This window comes from Acanthaster planci, linkage group LG01 (assembly GCF_054643075.1).
Source record: "Acanthaster planci isolate LZ-2023a linkage group LG01, COTS_SCS, whole genome shotgun sequence".
NCBI classification, from domain to species: domain Eukaryota; kingdom Metazoa; phylum Echinodermata; class Asteroidea; order Valvatida; family Acanthasteridae; genus Acanthaster; species Acanthaster planci.
The window spans coordinates 30,016,291-30,037,754 of NC_141777.1; the positions used below are offsets into that span (position 1 = coordinate 30,016,291).

A 21,464-nucleotide genomic window follows, 5' to 3' on the forward strand; every position below is an offset into this window, starting at 1 on the left:
CGTGTTCTTTTTGTTTGTCTGAAAGGCGCAAGTCAGGAATGATAATAAGATAATTTTAGTTTTGTAGAGTAGACCTTGGATTGACTCATCATCCTTAACAACTCAATTCTGCAGAATCATTTTTCTGAAAGAATGGAAAGCAGAAAAGCAACTGCACAGCCATAACAGGAAACTATTCTCAGGAAGTGCATAAAAGCGTTTCGGTGTTTGCTTTGAAATATGATAAATCGTATCTGAAACTGAAAGAAGTAGTAGTGTTCCAAACAATGATCGGAAGTGGGTAGGGCTCAACAGTTAATAAACGGCACTATCCATTTGACTGTCTTTATTTTCCTATTTTATTTCAATAAATACTGCTTGACTTCATGCACACCACTTTTAAAATCGACGGAGGTGCATTTATGTTACCGATCAGTGCATGTAGCTATCATCCAAAGGATTGTGGAGTTTTAGCACATGAATACATTATCGAGTATTTAATGGATGTGTTACGAGACATAGCTGCAAATTTAGGAGCCCAGAGCCAGAGTGCTTGTTGTATATATTTAGACTGAAAAAGCATTGGTCATACACATGTCTGAATATCTTCATTTTGGACTAACTTCTGTAGGTATAGGATACTTTTTGTTCTTGAAAGTTCAAACTGACTGAGTTCTATCATGGTTAATAGTGTGTTTCTCTCTGGTAGTGTTTGTTTTTGTTGGTTTCGCTTTTGGAACTTAATTTCCGAATAAATATTGTATAAGTTGGCTTTTCACACGTGTTGCATGAGAGTTGTCAGTCATATTAGTTGGTGGATGATTAAGCTTGTTTTGTATTATTATTTGATACTGCGAAGCAGTCCTTTTTAAAATATTGTTTGTATATTTCAAATGAGATTTAGACGTTGGATATGTTAGTTTCAGTTCCTCTCTGAATTTCTGTTCAGGAAGCACTCATTTCCAGTTGTCAGTCATAGTCATACAGTTGTACTGAAGGGATTATATCATAGGAGCAGTTGTTTGTGGACCATTGTGCTTGAGAAGTTGGATAGAGATGTAGAGGTTATCTACTTCATGGGATGGGAAAGTTTGCAGTTGTCAGACCTTAAATGTTTACATTTCTGAAATGATTTTGTTGCTTGTCAACCACTTTTTCTGGATAAGATATTTTTGTCATTTTTATCCCCTGTCTTGCAATTATGAGCTTATCTATCAAGGCACCAACACTGACCCCATCATCCTTGTACATTCCAGTTTGAGCAGTGAATTAATTCAAGTTGGGAAGAAACCAATATAGCTAACGTGTGGTAAAGATTTAGAGGTGAGTTAATCCTGGGACAAAGAGCTCAGTCTGCCCCCACCGCTTAACCCAGTGCCCATTTTGGGGGGTTTGTGTTCCTCTTAGAAATGGGTTAGTGGGTGTATTTATCCCTGACCTGATTCAACATTAGGTGTCAGAATGTCGACATACATTCCTGGCACAGAAACTGTTGTAACCTCATTGCGCATGCTGACTCCATTTTGTCAGACTTCCCAAGGTGACCTGATATAGTGCGGCTTCCTCTGTATACTTGCACGGGTACATTGCCTCAAGGTCCTACACCCGCCAGGTCCGGGACTTTTCCAAAATAAACCAACCTCCTCCTCACCGAGAAGGGATTTTTCAGAAGGAAGGAAGGCTCTCCCGATTTAGCTCGGTAGAGTCAGGCAGACGGAAGCAGTAGCCCCACTCTGTCCAGCCTGTGTTGAGTTAGAGAGACCTGCGCAGAGGAAAACCTGTATCCTTCCTTAAACCTCCTAATCATTAAGAGAGTTTGACCTTTAGTCTAATTTTCCTTTTAACCGAATCTCCTTTCCAACTACAAACTTGTATATGTACAGGAAATAGTCATCTTGGGCAGATTAAAGAGCTGTTGAGAGAAATGATCTCTCCTTCAAAACTAAGAGTATGCTTTTTTGTTTATGTTTTGGATTGTTTTTGTTTTTAAGCATGCCGAGGTGAATCAGGCCCCTTTACCATTACATGGCAATGACAAGCAGTGACAGAGACTGATCAGAGAAATACAGAAGTTATTGTCATTACTTTGCCTTGTCAGTCTCATTGCTTTCTTGACTTGATTGAGAACAAAGTTTTATCCCCCGTTTCTTTGTGCATACTTTTCCTAAGTTTTGTCAGAGACCCTTTAATGTTTTATGGCACCCCAAACCAAACCAAAATGGTGTATATCATTTCCTGTGTTATTTCACTGTGGTATCACCTTTGTAAGATTAATTATGACTTTTGTTCTTTTTAGGGGGATGCAGAAGAGGGAATTGGAATATAATGGGAGAGGTCTGGGTAGTGAAATCTTTCCTACTTATTTTCCATAACAGTCTGTAACCACCTGTTAAAAATTTAATATTTGTCATCCTCTGTTATAGGCCGAAAAACAAAGTTCTGTGTATGACAATATATTGAGTGTGAATGCAACAGAAAGCGGGAACCCCAAAAGAAACAAGCATGATCATTATGACCTCCGCTCATTTCAGGAAAATTTATGTTGTTCCACTGCCTCGATTCTGGCTATGTGTTACTATATTTGCCATCCTGTTTTGGTTTCGCTCCCTGACATGTCTCTGTAGTGACGTTGCTGTTGGCATGGTAACCCATCATTATCCCCGGTCCTGGGGTGGATGGCAGGGCGAGTGTCTTCACCTCTGGGTCATTCCACCTCCCGAAGTCCCGCGGAATGGATCACATGTGTTGTTGCCATGTGACTGATCAGCCTGTTGTCATAAATCACAGAGCTGTTTTATGGGTATCATCAGTGTAGGCTCCTTCCAGCAATAAAGAAGTGTGGGATCTGTGTTCTTGGCTGTTTCTGTCATCAGCTTAGTACCTGCTCCAAACAGCAAAGATTAACTGCAATAATTCTTCTTTGATGCATTTCTTCATTTCTCTACTTGGTCAGAGTCCCATCTTACTTTCAATTCAGAAATTTTCTTTCTTTGTGGACGGAAGTATTATTTTTTATTTGGATATTTGTTGACAGGTGGTTGTCTGTAGTTTACCAGTGTTGTGACAGGTTAAGTCATACACAGCTAGGGGCAGGGTACCAGGGGGACACTGGACTGAGCCCAGACTTGTAAAACCATTGTAAGGCAGTCCTTGGAAAGTTATGACTGCAGCTAATAAAAGTAACACGTTTGCCAGTGGAAGCCAGTGGCTAGGGGCTACAGTGGAGTCCCGTAGATGTGTGTGCTTAAAGCCTCAGCCAGTCGGTTAGGATGTAGCCTGGTCATGTGCAGAGGGTCTAAGATAACATAACCTCTCCAGAAAGAAAACACGTAAATATGAGGTCAGTAACCAAGAGGTTAGTGACCCTGCAATTTCACAGGCCCTCTTAGACAATTACAGGGTTAGACTGTTTCTGGTTGGTTGAGACTGACTTGCAGCAATGTGTCACTAAGTTCAAATGTGTCTTCATAGGCAGTTATTGTTTGATTTGATGGCTAACTTATACAACACTGAGGACTGCTTTTCAGTTCTACTGTGCTGAAAGTGTTGCATTTTGTGTTCCTAGTTGTGCTAAGAACTGTAACGATTAATACTTCTTACTTAATGTGTTTTGCTTACTTCAAATATAACCAACAGTGCTGTCACTGTGAAGTTCATGCTCATGTTGATATTTTCAATAAATAGCAAAAGTCATATTTTATCAAACACGGCCTGTTCAGTTTTTGATGCTATTGGCCTAGAGCTCATTTTCACCATTGTAGGTAGGTGTGGTGTACAAGTTATTGTTTTTCCTCTGAAAGCATTGTTCTTCTTGCATAACGTGTATATTCTATTTGAGATACATCATTCATATTTCTAGGAAAAGCTGTCTTTGGTGATGCTGTTGCCAAAAAAGGGCAAGAACCATAGAAAAGACAATTTGGGGTTTCTGTTTTGAAACTGTCAACAGTGCTACAATGATATTCCACTTTCATTCTGTAATTGTTTGATCAACAATTGTTGAAGCATCTCAAATTCGCACCAATAGCTTGGATTTCACCAAATATAACTCATATCCTCACCTCGCCTTCTTTATGATTGTAAAGTGATAAGACAATGTTATTTGTAAGTTTATTTTTTGGGGGGAATGCAAAGTTAACTGTCAGAGCAAGAGGAAAAATATTATTGGAAACAGTTGTGGAACCAGGTCTACCGCAGAATATCTGATAACAAGTTTTAACAGGAAAGTTTGTGAAATTGAGATTCAAAATATATATCAAATGTCTGACCTGAATCTTTCTGGATGATTCATTATTTGGTCTTGTCTGGCAAATACCAGACTGCATTCCTCTCCCTTGTTGAACTTAAAAACAACCCCAAGATAGCGTTCACTTCACTGGATTCCATTAAGAGGAAGATTATGATCACATGATTAGACTTTGTCATGATGAACCTTCAATATTTTGTTGTCCTGATTTCTTGAAATCTGCTGGGAATACAGGCATTTCAACCATAGGGCGCCTCCAAGAGTTGGCAACGCGTTGACCAATCACAGTGTGCGATATCTGTCGACCCAACGTGCATTTGGAAAGGGTCAACAGATTTGTAAACTCTTTGAGGCGCACTATTTTGAATCGCCCGTATTGATGGGCGTTGTGGCTCAACAGGGTAAATATTGCCATATTCCTTTGAATCCTTATGGGAAATGTTATTCAGGGTGATTCATTTTTTAGAAGCTGGTAAATTTCATATTTCAAACTAATAATAGGCTGGAGATTCCTGGAAACTGCATCAAAGTTTAGTTTTGTGTAATATCCAGTACTGTAGCGGGGATGCAGCAAAGATGCTGTTTTCTCTGAAACAGGCTTCAACAGGAAAGTTGTCAGTGCATGCCTTTGTATGCAAGGAAAAGGTTCTTGGAAAAAAAACTCTGCTGTACATCTGGCAAGGCAAATCCTTTGTTTCACCTGTTGAACAAGAGAAAGTAACTCTCATATGTAGTAAAGTATGGAATACATTTTACTGACCTGTCACTAGACATTGGCACAGTTCAAATCGAATACAAGCAGAGTGCTACTAAATGAACATACATCTGATTGGCCTTTGCCCTCCTAATTAAAATAATTTCAGTTTTACCTCATTTTTCTTGTAAATTTTACATCAATATTAGTAAAGTAAACACTGCTCAAGGGCCAATTTGGACCACCTTATGGTGGGCAGGCAGTCTGGCAGGTTCTGTTACCGATAGGTCAGTCCTCCTGAGTAATCTGACCCTCCAAAATGTACTTGATCTTGTTGTATTAACCTTTCCCACTCTTTTACATCCAGGGAAGTCCCAAAACCACAAAGAGTCTGTCCAACTAACCAAGCCTATTAATGGACCAGGTTAATTGTTTGGCATTCTTTTTCTTTTCTTTTTTTCTCAGAAATCTGTTGCAGTGAGTTTTATTGTCCCAGTAAAAAAAAAATGAGAAGAAAAAGCTGTACCGGATGTTGTTAGATCTATTATCGTTGGGCCGTCAAGTGTGAGATTGTGTTCCTGCAGAGAAGTTTATTGAGGTGTGTGAGCCAATGAATTGGAGGGCCTGGGGTGGGTTGGAGTAGGGATGGGCAGAGGGGTTGGACATGAGGAATGAGCAGAAGGAACAATTGAAATAAATTTGCGGGATGGATACCTCTTCTTGCCACTTTAACCCGGAAAGGAGGTTGCAGTTGCATGCTGCAAAGTTTTCTTTTAATCACAAACTATGGAGAACTATTTTGAATTATTTCAGATGTGATGTTTATAACTACAAACAAGTTCTCGACTTTTTCGCTCTTTGCCAAGTATAGAATATTTCTGACCATTTCAAACTTGCTCACCTGAAAAAAAGATAATAATTGGAGCATTCCTTCTTCTCTGTGCTTTTGCCAGTAGAGGACTCTGTACATGTACCTGACTTGCTGAGGTTGGGTTTGAGTACCAAACCCTTTTCAATTCAACCTAGATTTATTTCTTGGTGACGTTGAGTCATCTCTCCACACTTCAGCGCCAAAATGGTGGTCCTCAACTGCCTGCTCCCTACAATCTGGCTGCAAACCCAACAGCTCAACAAATTATGGAAGAAACATTGCACACACTTGATATTATCCCTCTGTGTAATTTCAGTACATGACAGTAGAGCCGTGAGCCAAGTTTTCTCACAGATTCATCGAGTAAATTTAGGTTGAACAATTTAAACACTAGCCAAGTCTGACTGACTTGGCTTTGGCTTAAAGTTACATCAATGCATTTGAGTCTATTGTAGAAGCTGTAGTCACTTCCAGTAGAGTTGTGCGTAATTTCCAAGTTAAGTTGGACATAGCCAGAGAATTCCCAAAATGAATAGTGCCTTCCTAAAGTGATATCGTCGCAACAACATTCTCGTTTGTTTGGGAAAGCACAGGGACATGTCAAAGCCTTCAGTAAATGCAGTCTTCAATACAATGAAACAGGAATTTTATATAGTTCCCATACACCTAGGAGCAGGAGAAAGTTACACAACATATTTTCCTCAGTTGAAATTACTCCATCACAGGCCCTTGAAGCTGATAACAACGTGAGCTTACCAGTTTACCACTGTGGAATGACTATGGTTGAAATTTCTGCTATAAGCACCATGTCTGCTGATATGCTTTTTGATTATAAAAGCAAACCTCAACCAGTTTCACACTGCGCTTCTACCTGGGTATTCTCAGGGTTATCGAAAAAATAACCCCGAGCATACCCGGGTAATTCAGAGTGTTCACACTGTCCTCCTTGGGGTTAGTAATTCTCTGGGTCAACTGCCTCGAAACCCCACTTAACCCGAGTATTTTTAACCCTACTTGCGAGGTGGTTTAACCCACTAATTTTGGGGTTAACGGTGGCCTTGAGACAATTCTCCGGGTTACCTTCAGTAGTATGAATGCTCGCCGGGTTTCCTTCAAGGCAGGTTTTCTCATCGAATAGATAGGACAGCGCATGCGCAACCAGCACTGCCCTCAGCTCCACGGCCTCAGGCCTGGCACTGCCAATGTCCACTGTAGCTGGTATCTCGTCGTATTTGTACATATAATCCATAAAGAGGACACCAGTCTAATTGACAGGTAACTTGTGTTTTCGTTATACGAACACCATTGTTATTTGCAAGGTACCAGTCGTGACCTCATGCTGCACGCATGACATGTCACAGGTACAGGTACGTGTCCGTATTTGAATTGCATGCACATGCACATCGGCTGGACAGTGTACATATTATTGATTATTATTATTACTATCCCCTGGTTGCCGCGATTGAAATGTAAACACGGTTACAAATTACCCAGGTTTGCAAGAAGGTGAGTTACCAATTCCTCGTTAAAGGTACACTCTTAAACTGTGTCAAACGTGGCAGATTTCTTTGGAAAAAAGAAAAGAAAAAGAAAAGCTTGAAAAGTTCAGTTAACTCTGAGGCCGTGTCCGAAACGGGCTTTCAGAGCTATGGCTAGGTCTGTTGTCTACACGTCTCCACGCATTTCTAATGGAGTGAAGACCTAGACCTAGCTCTAGACAAGAGATTCTGATGCAGCCTATGCTTGGGGTTAAAGTTCCTCATCGGTTGGTATACAGCCCCTTGGCATCATTTCTGAGAGGTGGTTGACCACTAAGCCACATGATCCTGTGGTTTAAAGTTCTGCTGCTGGACGTATATTGAGACTTCCGGCAGTTTTTGTTTGCTGCGGCCAGAAAAATGAATTGGTGGAGAAACACATGATGATAGGGTAGCTGGGGGAAAAAATAAGTGTTCCAGGGACCGAGAAAGCAGTGTATATACAGGAAATGCCTAATCTGCTGATCCTTCCTGCCCTAGGGTTGGGTTGCCATAACAATTTTGTATGTTTGGGCGAATTGGAGCACTTCAAGAACATGCATAGGGTAGTTTCCACACAGATGCTGTCGACTGGATAGTCTGTCCAGTTTAATACTCCAAAGTTCCATCAGAAATAGTTTCGGTAACTTTATGCAAGGGATGTGAAAATTAAAAAAACAGATGAGGCTGGAATTGAATCTTGAGAATACCTTTCATTCACTTCCATTTAACAATATCTGTATATTCATGTTTATACAGTATCTGCATGAATCTCTGTCATCTGGTGGATTGTTGATCACGTCACTGAATTATTCATTCTGTTCAATGGTACCTGTTGAATAGAGATTTACTTGACTGGTTCTCACCCACATTTTACACCATACATGTCTTTCATTCTCAGTAAGAAGAGGCAAATAATGTAGAAACCAGTCTAACATTTGCATGGTACTACCAACTGGTTGCACTTCGGACATGAATCTCTTTCACAAAAAGGCAAACAAACATAAATACGTAAAGACAGCTTGTTCTCTTAACAGATTTATGCAGGTATTGTATAAAACAAATAGTGGATGTGTCACATTCGTGCAGTTGGAAGGATAATTTAATTTGGTGACAGACAAAATGTTGTATTCCACTCAGCTTTGCTGCATGGAATAGAACATTTCAGACCATTGTACTCATAAACATTTATTTATTTATTTTTACTGCACAATGAAATCTTTACTTAAGCTTCCATTTCTTTCAGATCTGTACTATCATTTGCCCTCAGTTCTTTATTTTTCCTTTTTATATGATCAGATTAATGACATGACATTGTCTTTGTTCAATGGTGAGAGTGGAGTCTCTGTTATTTTGGAAGAATTAACACCTATTATTCAAGAATGAAATTTCACTGAGCAGTGAGCCGGCAGTGGCATAAAGTGTGAATCAGTGAGTTTACGAATTTAAATGGCACAATCCATCACCTTAGAAATTGTCAAAGGTCATTCACCAATCACAAATGGTGTTTTCCACTTGTAAGAGCTCTCACCATCATCATTAGGAAATTCCAGCCAAGTAAACCCTGCACTTCAATTATACTGCCTTCGGCTAGTCATGAATCCTTTATGCAGTTTCAGATTCATTCTTCTGAAAATAGCTCACTCTTTTCAGATCAAAATTTGTTTTCACTGATAGGGACTCAAACTCAATTCAGCCAGAGGTGAATTTTATCAACCCTCCCCCTTTTTTAAGTGAGGTTAGTACAGTGTTCACTCCAGCATTTGGTTTAGCCCCGGGTGACAAATGGCATAGGGCATTTTGTTGGTTCTTTTTCACCTGGGTAATCAACACCTTCAATTTGCATAACAACATCATTGCTCTCTCAGCACCTTGCAAGGCTGTGGGTCATTGTTATTGTGACCCTGGTCAAAATGGCCAACTCCCCTGGGGCTAGGAGATTGTGTATGTTGAGTCTGGCCTCCTATGGGCTTCTCACTGGTTCATGTTGGTCGGCCAGTTGTTTCCCCCAGTGGTTGCTTTTGAACATCCCGCCACATCAGGCACAGAAGTATACTGGACTGCACTTTTTCTGATATATTCCGTCTTGCTTTGAGCCTAATGACTTTCAAGATCAGTTCTTTCAAAGATTTGTCCCGTTTCTGTGCAAAACAAAAAGTGGAACAGTAAACTCTTTCCAGTGACATCTACAGATATAGCCTTTAACAAACTCGGAAAGAGTCAAGTACACCTGATAAAATCTGCAGGTGTTGAGTCTGTTTGGTTGAAGTCAGAATTAGGAGAAACTCGGGGAACTTTTCTCCCGGTATTTCCATATTTTGTGTTCTCTCTGTGTTGGTTGAATCCTTGCTTATTTGTCTCTGTCCAGTTGTCATTTTGCCTTCGAGAAAGATTCCGCTAAGTTTGAAACCTCCGGCCCTCCAACCTTTTTGATTTGTATTTTAGGTTGCTGAAGGTACCAAGCATTTTGCAGCAGTTTTTGTCTTTATATATGTTACTATTTTTTCATCTCAATGTGAAATGTAATTGATCAACTGACCAGTTCCAAGTTTCGGAACTTTTCCAAGAACCTGTGTGAAAACTTGTCTCACCAGCTTGCAGCTTGTTAGTTCAGGTCTGTCAGGATGCATTTCAGTTTCTAACTTCATTTATTTGAGTAGATTATGACATTGGATGCACTCTTTAAAATAAAACCATTGATTATTGGAAATGCGCGTTCTTGTTATCTCTGCATTTCCTGATCATTTTTGTTGCACTGTAGTAGCTGGAACTCATTCAGAATCATTTACATGATAAATTTGAAAATTGAGAAGGAAAACTTAATAGTGTTTGCCCGTGGTCCTTCACTGAAACAGAGTTTTTTCGTCAGAAACACTGATGGCAGTTCCCCTTCCAATAAAAACACCAACTTTCATTGGCCATTGTTCGGACTGTACATAAAGCAATTTTTTTTAAATGACGACAGGACCTCAGTGCATTTCAAGCAGTGTTATTGTGGCGGTGAATTATCACTCATGGTCCCACAAAAGAATTGACACGTTCGGAGCAGTGTAAATGCACTAGTGCACTGTTAGTTTGGGAACCGACAAAAGCAACACTTTGGTGAATTTTGAAAGTTGCATGCCAAGAACCAATAGGCGAAGCCTGTACAACAAATGAATCACCAGGTGCTATATAATGTGTGCACAGAGCATACAGGCAGGTGTGCTGAATTTGAATCTTTGGAAAATCTCGCAGGGTGCTGTAAACAGAAAATTTGAGAGGAAAAGGGACTTTACTTTGTCGAAATAAATCCCGTTGTGGTGTTGTCTGTGATTTATATTCCTAGTGCCAGAAAGTGACCAGTGGAATATTTGAAAACTTTGCTGTTGGTGGATCTTGTCAAAAAGACAGGCTGATGTTAATATGACTTGAATCTTGTTTATTTGTTTGGTTACGTGCGTGGTTGATTGGTTGTTCATTTGTAGGGATTAGTAGAATACAAAAACTTAGTTTCATAGACATTTTCACATATGAAACCTGTCAGGTTTGAATGTGTTTTTCATCTCAATTCTTCACTCATTTTTTTGCCTCTTCGAAAGTTTTCTGCCTCTTGTCTAACCTGAAACGTGCATTTCCTACACCATACAGTTGGGACAAGTTCTATTACGCGTGGTACACATGTAAGTTGTGCCTTGCTGTGGTCTATTTCCTCGGCATTCAGTTCTGTGAACAGCCGTTTCTTTTGTAATTCAAATAAGAAGAGGCTGACCAAAAAAAGCATTCTTTTGTGGTTCAGTGAGACAGTAGAGTCCCTCCCCTAAAAATCCATTTGGTCCGACTGAATGAATTCAGTAACCAGTGACATAGTTCATGCTCGGTTGCACTTGAATCATTTCCCATCTTTTATCTCTGAAAATTTGAGTTCTATCTGTTAAGGAGTTTGGAACCAATTCATCGGGTTGGGTGTAAGTTCATTTAGATTTGGTATACATGTATTGTGATACAGTGTGAGTTCTTTGGGAACCGTAACTGTAACTCAGTGGCCAGGAAGGATTTTGCAGCCAAAAATCTTGGCTGCAAGCTGTATTGCAACTGTGTGTCTGGGAAGTGGACATGGCTAGGCTAGCCAATAGTTCCATAGGCACACGTTATTTTGGAAGCCACAGCCAAAATTTTTTTTCAGTGGATGAAGCTTAGTCTTCGATGAGCTCCTCTTTTGCAGGGATTTTATCAATTTGTACACATTCTGTTGAAAAATCGTTTATGCAGTCTCTGCTTCATTCACACATGTGGCCCAGTGTGAGCCGACATGTATGATGCATCCTTCTCTCTCCTGAAAATGCATTATTTCCTATAAAGATCTCTTCCCATGACAGACTCTCAACTCAGGGTGAATCCTGTGCATTCCAAGCTCATGGGGGGGAGCAAGATTAACCAGAGTTGAAAACTCTCAACACTGGTCTGAGCAGGGCTGAATTCACTCCAGGTCGAAGTCAATCTCGAGGTTGGTGTGGGGTTGAAAAATTTGAAGTGTGAACCCCAAGATTTGTCTGGTATGAAAAGGCCTATAATGCAGAGGTTAGGATGGGCAAACAGTCAAGAATGAAGAAGCCATCATACCCTTCCCCCTTTTTTGAGACCCCATTGTGCAGTAGAAGCCGTTGTTGTTCTTCTCAAAGCCGATTTTCAGATTTTAAGCAAGGGGAAAAATTTATGAAATCCTTCTGTTCACAAATCCCCAAATAAATGTTTGTTGCAGCAGATCCCTTAAAACCGCATGTCCACAAGTTTGCTTTTTTTTTCCATGAACTTTTCCAAAAGTTGTTAGCCCTTTTTTTCAACAAGCAAATTTTTTCAAAGGAATCAAAAAGCACAATGGACTTCAAACCCAACAATAGGGGAGTCTTTGAGTGGTAGTCGTTCCTGGATCGGCATGAGCACGCTCATGAACAAACACAAAACTGTAATATCCGTGTTTGCGGTTGTGCAAATATTAATTCAATATGATTCGTCCGTGATGTTAGTGCGGGGTTGATTTTGCAGTTCGTTCATCCCAGCAATGCCTGATGGGATTCCATTCTTGAGGTGAGTAGAAGGGGAAAAAGAAAGAAAAGAGAAACTGGCTCACGATTTTCATAAACAATAGTATCAATCATTGGGCAGGTATGCAGCCAAACACCTTTTGCAGTTTGCACTCTGGTATTCATCATCTTCAGTGGAGCTTGAAAAAGGAAAGCAATGCCAACTGAAAAAAAAATTTTTCACTTCAAAGGGTCTGTGCCTACCCAAACATGATGCCATTGTAACAGGTACCATATGGAGCATTTGATGCATGAGTAAGTTGATTTCTGTGGGGTTAGTACCTGTGTAGAGATGTCGTGGGAAATTGGCTATGCATTTTTCAAAGGGATTAGACGGCAGCTTACTTTTTCCATATTTGGGATTCGTGCCCTTTTCGGATGTCCTTCCTCTGCCATCCCTGTCCCCAACCCTACCATTACTGCCACCATCATCTACTTTAGACATTGGAGCAGTGCAAAAACTCTAGAGGTGACTGATTTACCCAATGGATGTCTCTATACTCGTTGCTTGCTTCTGAGCCAAAGTTTCTGTAAAACAAGCTGAGCAGGAAGTCTAACATATTATTTTGAAACTGTCCGAAGTCTCAAGGAAAGTCTAATGTATGTATCTCGGTTTTTAGAGTCCAGTTTCTGCTTCCGCTTTTGCCTCTCTACTAGCTCATTCAGATCAAGGCTTTACACTGATATGGTTTGATCATTAACTCAACCTTAAAGATAATGCTGGTTGCTTTCCATAGGTCCTAGGCCTATGTCCTTGTCGGGTGGGTTGGCTTGACCATTCACTCATAGGTCCTAGGCCTATGTATAGTATGTCCTTGTCGGGTGGGTTGGCTTGACCATTCAGTCACCAACAAACACTGGAATCAATCAAATCCCCGACCACAATCTGAAGTGCACTGCTAAGGATCCAATTCTGGTGAGGGCTGGGTCTAATCTTGGTCTGTTCGCTCATGACTGGGTTCCTGTCCGTGATTGTGGCTGTCCCTGCTTTCTTGTTGATTGTGATATTAGTTTCATCCATTAATGAGATAAAACACTGACTCAGCAGTCTGCCTGTGTGCTTTGTATAACCAGAAAGCTTTGGTGGTATACTTACCAGATAACCCAACTGTCTGGGTCAAACCAGGTTCATCGATCCGGGCCATACCAGGCCAGACTTAGTCAACAAATGGACAGTGGATGGTTCCACTAATGGTGTCCCTCCCCCTTTATCATTGGTGCAAATTCTATGAAACTGGGCTGAACTGAAGTCTTTGGTGTGCTCCTAACCTGTCCAGAGGGCCATGTGAACTTCGTTATCTGTTATTCAGACAATTGACTTATCAGTCGGAATTTTACCATCCCAATTATAAAAAAAAATGGAGTCAGTCATACACAAGCTCGACAAATATCCAATTTGACAAGACTGTTTATCCCCCTTGACCTTCATTGCAAAGTGTGTAGGAGTTAATTCATCTGTAACAAAAGAAGTATTTCTATATAGCCTAGATGTAGTTAACCTTGTACAAATTCTGGTCAGTTATGGAATGCGTTAATTCCATAACTGACGTTCTGTTGTGGTCAATGAGTCTTTGGTCTTGTACGAATGATTGATTACAAGACTAAAAATACAAGACCAGTTTGAGTCAAGCTGGTACTACATGTGACTGCCCCTAGTCCACATTGACAGAACTAGAAATACTCAAATGAATCATAGAATTTAGGGCGTTACAGAGTGTTTCAAAAATTAGTCCAACTTACCCACAACCCCAAACCACCTACCTCACCCTCATTTTCATCTAAGGAGAGTTGCCCCTCTTTAGTAGTCATCTTGGGTCCTCATCTACATTGGTTGCACTTTTTTGGCAGGGCTAGTGAACAGCAAGTTGCAATTGGTACTTTTCCGTAAAACACAACAATAAAGGCTTTAAAACTTATTCCCATAGACTGATTCAGTGTTAAAAGTCCTTGCTGAGGTGATGTAACATGTACTCACAGAATACAAGTGGGCGCACAGAGCAGCTTCAACCAATGATTAGCTTTAAATAACAGCGTCCTCACTAGTCTGTGCTGTCTGACTAGAGATAGCTCCCAGCTCACTGGCTCATTAGCAAAGACAAGACAGGCTGGAAGGGAAGTTTCAACTTAGGTGCACATTACATTCAAAGATTACTAACATCAGTAACTTTTCACCAATGTACTTTTTCAATTGGTTTCTGGTCCTTATTAGCTTCCTGAATTAAAGACCAACTCCAACAATTTTGATTTTTCTCATATTGAATCCCATTCAGAAGAACCAAGTCTAATAAAACTGGCACATATCAATATTTCCCTTACAACACACATTTCTGTGTTAATAAAACACAGGTTTTGCACCTATTTTTTCTGAGAGTCCAGTTGCAGTTGTAAAAAGGATGTGTCGTCACGACTCATTAGCATCTATTGAATATTATATTGAATATTGATTTCTGTGACGCATTACCGTGGAGAGGAAACACCACACAGTGCGCGCTATATGCATCCATAGCACGCATAGCTGCGGACGACAGCACAAACTTTAAGAATGCTTTCATTCTTCGGAAACTCGAAGAATTTCAATCCCGGTTCTTTCACAGAATTTCTAGTATGTCCACCAAGATGCGCGATTTGGGCATTATTGTAAGTCATAAAGATAGGAGCACAAACTCTTGACCGAAAAGAGATAATGCGGCACAGTAGAACCTGCACACAAATCGATCCCTGACACGTAGTGCACACACATGTAGCTCCATATTCATGTACCTGTACATGTACGTTCATAGCACAATCAGTCGTGCCACGGATACCAGTTTCAATGTTTTCTCCGGTATTACATCATACAAATTTCGTTTCTCAACAGCGCCACCAGCAGTCAGATTGTGGAAATTTTTCATAAAACTCAAAGACAACGTTCAAAAGTTTCGGCAAAATTACAAAAAATACAGACGCAATATAGACACGATTTAGTAATGAATATATGATTTATTAAACACTAAATGCAATAAGAGTTTATTTTCAAAACTTTTAAAACAGTTGGAGTTGGTCTTTAAGGAGAAAACCAGTATTAGTTTACACTTGGATAACCAGAGTATTCTATTTGGCAACATTAATGCTACTTTTGAATGCCTCAATTTAATACTTCTGTGTCCTAGATTCAATATCTATCAAACAAAGATGCACAGCAAGCAGCCCTCCATCCTTTGGTGGAGGTTAGGATATATTATATTAGTAAAAATATTTATCAATTGTAAACTGTGAAAGTCAGATATTTAGTTCTAAATGGCACCTATATTCAAGACAGAGGAAAATGTGACTTACTAATTTGGGTGATCATTTGTCTCATGTGAATGTGAACTGAGAAAAGAGAAATAAATGAGTTATTCAAGGAAAAAAAATTTCCAGGTGGTCCTTCATGCTCAGCACCTCCCGGTGCCAAGCACATTAAAATTTGTGCAGGCAGGCCAGGTTTCCTCTATCACTAAAGGGGTGTCTTCCTGTGTAAAAAAAAACAAGCCTTGGCTTGTTCCTGCACAGAGTAAATGGATTCACAAGCACCCTCCTCAACTGTGAGAGAGAGAGACAGGTCGGACCCTTGAAGGCCATTGGTGACTTGGCAGCACCTGTGTGCATGCACCATGGATTGAGGTACACTCATTGGATGATCAACTCTGTACCCTACACATGCCTGGTTGTATTTGTGATGTCAAAACAATGACCAGGAACATCTTAAGGGTGGCCTACAAAAAAACAGATTCAGAAACAAATACATCATCTGACAGAGGCAAGCAAAAGGAATTAGCCAAGACTATTGATAAACATCATTTTCGCTCAATATTTGGCACTTTTCTCACCAGTGCTGCTCTCTCTTTTTGTGTACATTCTAGACAAAGAGTATCTCTTTGATTTGCTGCATGTAACAACAAATTTGGAAATGTATAATTAATGTATTTTGTTCAATTAAACAAAAATTGTTTATTTTCTGCCGTTTTGAACTGGCGCTGAACCAACCCCAACCTTCAACTCTTGTTCGGTTAGAACAATGACGTCACACTGACAGAGGCATAACCAAGTCACAAAAATACTTAACCAATGACCAAAGCTCAAAGAAGTTCCTGGTTCGGGTCATCAGACACGTCCTGATGCATCCGCTCAATGTGTTGCTGGGCGAAACAAGACCTCCCTTTTTCACACTAGTAATTCATAGAGTTGGTCGTGCAAAGTTAGCACGTAGGTCTGCTGTCAACAACTGTAGCAGTATCTCCACAATATGTAAAGCAGGGAACAGGTGGCTCTTTGATTTCAAAGGTTAAATACATATAGAAATGCCCGCAGATCAGACAAATTAAATCTGAGTACATAGCACGACGTTAAACAAGGGTCAATTATAAATTTGTTTGTCATTCTTACTATTTAAAAAAAAAATCACTGGTCTGCTTGATTTCCTGTAGTTAATGAGCCATAGTTGGACCTTTGGCCGCAACGGAGTACCTCTAAATTTACGAACAAACAATGCCACCTTGCATATTGTGCAGGAGTTTTTGGCCACTAATAGTAGTATATCGTGTCTGATAACAGAATTCCTAGATTAAAGAGTCAACATTATGATAAAGCGCACAATCGTTTTTAGGTTAATAGTTTTATTTTGTTGGAAGGGTTTTCAGAAAGTATGCAGGCCCAGAGTCATGCTTGTCTGACCTTTATAGAGGTAGACACTAGATAGTTTAACTTGTTGGATTATTTTCCTGGGAATATCATGCTACAATTTCCCCCCCCCACCTGCTGCATCCTCATACATAGATATTCTAACTTCCTCCATCAGTCAGTTTACCATGGGCAAACATTTTCTCAAGAGGGAGGCAGAGAAAAAATAGTTTCAGCGTTCATGCTTCTCAGATTTTAATGAGGGGATTAAATTACACTTTACAAATGTGGGGAGGACGCAATGTTCCCCTCCCCCAACTGCCTGCTATGAAAATAATAATAAATGATTAAGTTCTGCTTTAGCAATGGCTGTGTGTCAAAATATTCCCCATAGGCAATTCCATGAAATGAATTCAAATTGAAATATTCATTTCAACAGTAACAGTACACTGTCAATATATTTTTGGTGGGGTACAATTTTTTTCTTAACTTTTCCACTTAAGTCATCGATGAGCAGTTTACAATTTAGACATATAAGAAGCATCCAATTATCTGAGTATCTGCGGTCTTGCACCCAAGTTTACGCCCTAAATTTACACTATCCAAATTCTCAGTGTAGGACCACAGTAGAACCCTGCAACTCTGGCAACCCCCTTCATGCTGTATCAGGAATACAACAGAGATCCACGGGACCCAGTACTTTACACAAGTAACACTCAGCTCAGGTCATGAGTTTGAGTGGTTCTGCCCACGTAAAAAAAAAAAATGAAATTAATGGCTGAACCTCATCCAAACCAACAGTATAGGGGAACAGGACACTTCACTGTTTCATGTTTGATCTGACCCACGTCTGCTTGCAGGGTTCTGTGTTGATTTCCAATATGGCCAAGCAAAATGATAGTGTGAAAAGGACTTTCTGTAATGACCAGTGTTTAGCTGAGACTAAATCTCTACATCCCTCTGGCTTACATCCTTGTCATTGACGAAGATTTGCAAGAAAAGTAAATGAGGAGCTTATCCTTTCATTTCTGAGTTGCTAGATGGTCTCCTTGGATTAGATTTTCCTGCTTGGACACTTTCAGGCATCAAAGATTAAAGTTGTTTTTGGTTGCAGAAGTCCCTGGATTACTGTGATACCTCATGTCACAGCAGAGTGTTCATACCCTGCTTTTGTGCTTGGAACAGAAACCTCAAAAAAAATTTCTTTTGTTCCTGACAGCGAGAGAGGAAGTTGGCCTATACAGTTCAAACTAACCGCATGTCAGTTCTCAGTTTTGACTTGAAAGCTTACAATGGTGCCACAACCACAGACTAAACCTCAGTACAAATGTGGCAATAATTGTAGCAATTTTGTGCCAAAAATAGGCATTATCCAGGAGCCCTTTTGCAGAAAATTGGGGTTCTCTTGGAACTCAGCTGAAGAATCTCTGTTTTTGTTCTCTTTTTCTTTGAAGAAGGAGTTTTCATTTAATTTATTTTTAACTGGCAATTGGCACTAGTGTTGGTAAGGGTTTGCTGAATTGTTTTCCTTTTCCCAAATGACAGCTACATTCATGAAGAGATATTTGTTACCGAGAATATTTCAGAATTTCCTTTGGACTCTGTTTTCTAATTATTGAATTTATTCTGACGATGTGAAATCCCTTCCCACTGAAACTTCCTTCTCATCCTGTTAATGCCAAAGTAAAACACCCTATTCAAGGAAACATTTCCCGAAACTTTTTTTTGGGGGGGATACTGGACATGTTGTTACCACATTCGAATCAGCCTTGCCTTCATTTTTTTCCTCTCACCATGTTCTTTTCATGATATGAGCTACTGAAGGCACTGTTTATGCCTTACACTTTACAGCCTGACCTTCGTATATCGAAAATACTTCACTAAAACTTGTTTTGTAAACTCTGGAAAAAATACTCGTAATAATTGAAGCAATGAACTTTTTCAGTTATTGGGCCTTGTTGTGTAATCTTTTCTGAACTGGAAGCTTCTCAGTTTTTGGGGCATGGAAACGAGTGAGAAGCAGACCACTATTGCTTTCTGTGTAGGAATACCAGTGGTAAATTTACAAGGTGTTTGGGTGAAGTTGTCTTTGCTGCTAATTTGTTGGCAAAAGTAACTTGCAACAACATTGCCAAAATGTTAAATATATTCTTTTGATAAACTCTGGATTCTGTTCATCAAGGTCTGCCTCTCTTTGATAACAATTTAAAAGCTGTTGAGGCCGTTTTCTTTTTACTTGTTAACATTCCCTCGATGCATTTACTTCACCCCTTTAATCTGTGTGAGCGGCCTTGCCTTCCATTTTAATGCCATTCATCCTGGACTCAACTACTCTGTGACAGGGGCTAGCTCAATCAGGTCAAGGCTGGAGGGTCTGTTTGATCATAGAGTAGCACTCCACAGTTTCTGGTTAAATTGAATCTCATGAGATTGTTAGTCACCAGTTAGTATCCTGTTTCCTTGGTTATGTAGTGCTAGTGCTCTATACAGAGAGTGCATGCACGTATTGCCTATTGCTGGCCTTCCACATAAACAGTGTGAGTCAGTCTTTAGTGCCTCGTGGTGTTAACTTGACATCAGTGATGTGGCCTGGACTCAAGTTTTTCCCCAGAATTTCCCCTCTCAGATTTTTTTGTCTCTGGACGACCCCCAGGCAAAGTGCTTGGGATATTTCTCAAATTTGATTGATATAAGGTGATGACTGTGGGGATGTGGCAATAAACAAATGTGTTGATTGGTCACTTTGTGACTTGTTTATGAAATCGAAGCTAGTTGAACATGGAGCGGATTAAAGAAAATGTAGTGCATATTCAGCGCAACTTGTTTTATGCAAATAAACAATACAAATAAGTTATAGATGTGCTTGTTTTTTATTTAAGGTGAAGAAAAGGTGGTAGTTTGTTCGCAGAAAATACTTTCATCAACATATGCATGAGGGTGCTTGTGCAAAAAATCAATCTTCCAAAATTCACTCACCAATGTTTGAAGAAATTTTGACCACTACTATTGTCCAAACAAGTTGCTCATTGTGAAAAAAGAATATGAAGTGGAAGCTACTCTAAGAAAATTTAGAAAAGTGTGGTACATTTATTGTACAAGAGGCAATGGAGACACTCCTGTGAAGCCTTGAATGACATCATGCTTGGCTCATGAATATTGAGATCTTCATTGGCATGAAATCCAAAATGTCGACGCTTCTCCCTTTTACTGCAAAAAGGAAGTGAAATGTCGTAACATGTAAATAAAGCTGTGCTTCATGTACTCAACTCATAACAGTCCTGTCCCATATGGAGGTGAAGGAATTTTTTTTCTGAGAGTCCACTACACCCCTTCAGAACTGCCCTCTTTAACTAGGCTATGTTCAGAGTTTTTTTTTTATAATACAGAAATTAGACTGTGAGATAGTCAGTTGAAAATGCTCAGCATTTGTTGAAAGTTGAGCCTGCTGCAAAGTGCTTATTAGCTGGAATGCCCTGGAATGGATCAGTGCTATTATGAAGATAATATGAAAATGAAGATGTTAGACTTTCATATAACTTCTAGCACTGCTTTGATTTCCTTCAAATGGTTTTCATCCAAGATTCCCTTGGTGCTCCAAATCAGGCAATGTGAAAGTGGACATGATAGTCAGACAATGTTAAGTTGAACAGGCCACATCAACAAAGTTGATTAGAATGTCATGGATTAACTTTGACATTGACACTCTGGTTCCAAGTCACAGGATGCCAGGGGTTTATTAGCTTCTACTCACTTGGATAAAAAAGACAAGAGCTAAAAACCAGGGTGAAAACAGAGTCTGGACCCTATGCTTAGCTAGGGGCCTCAGTTTGGTAAGCATGATAAACCATAGATAAACAGAAACTTGCTGCTCAACCAAAACAGTTTCAGTCATGATTTCTGAGCTGTGGCAGTGTAGTTTTGCTGAAATGAAGCATGTTTGTAGTGTTTTGATAAGTCTCTAAGTGGGATTGTGATATTGAAATGTAGTAACTTTGTGAAATTATAGACTGGCAATGTTTGTTTTGTCACTTTATAACCTGGATATCTACACTTCCTCAGCAAGAAAAACCTCTCAGGGTTTTTCAGCTTTCCCTTTTCACATAAATCAAGTCGCAGTAGTCGCAGGATAGTAGATATACTGCTGGCTTTCCCGGGGTTTCGTAATACATGTACTTTCGATTTCCCGCTGCCTCATCAACAGATTTCTTCCTCATAGCCTACAAAATAAAATACCCTCTTTCTGCTCAATCAGAAATAAATTGCACACACCAGGTGCAGCATTGCTCCCCTACTGAAGTAAAAAAGAGAGGAATAATAAAACTAAAATTCCCCTGTCACCTCCTGAATTCATATGTGAGGCCTTATGGAGCTTACGTCATCACTGAAAAATGTCCCATTCAAAAGCCCGTACCCATGCCTGGGTGACTTCACAAGCAAAGTAGAGCCCAAGCCTACT

General features: G+C 39.9%; 1 protein-coding gene and 1 long non-coding RNA gene across 17 annotated transcripts in view; one reads left to right on the forward strand and one right to left on the reverse strand.

Moving 5' to 3' along the window:
- rad51b (RAD51 paralog B) overlaps positions 1 to 21,464 on the forward strand; it is a 209,670-nt gene that overhangs the window by 185,813 nt on the left and 2,393 nt on the right. The gene's annotated exons all lie outside the window — the stretch shown is intronic.
- On the reverse strand, positions 15,330 to 16,794 carry LOC147800656 (uncharacterized). The gene is made up of 2 exons (XR_015424204.1): positions 16,455 to 16,794; positions 15,330 to 16,104 (listed from the first exon to the last, which is right to left on the reverse strand). It is a non-coding gene; the product is annotated as an uncharacterized LOC147800656 (long non-coding RNA).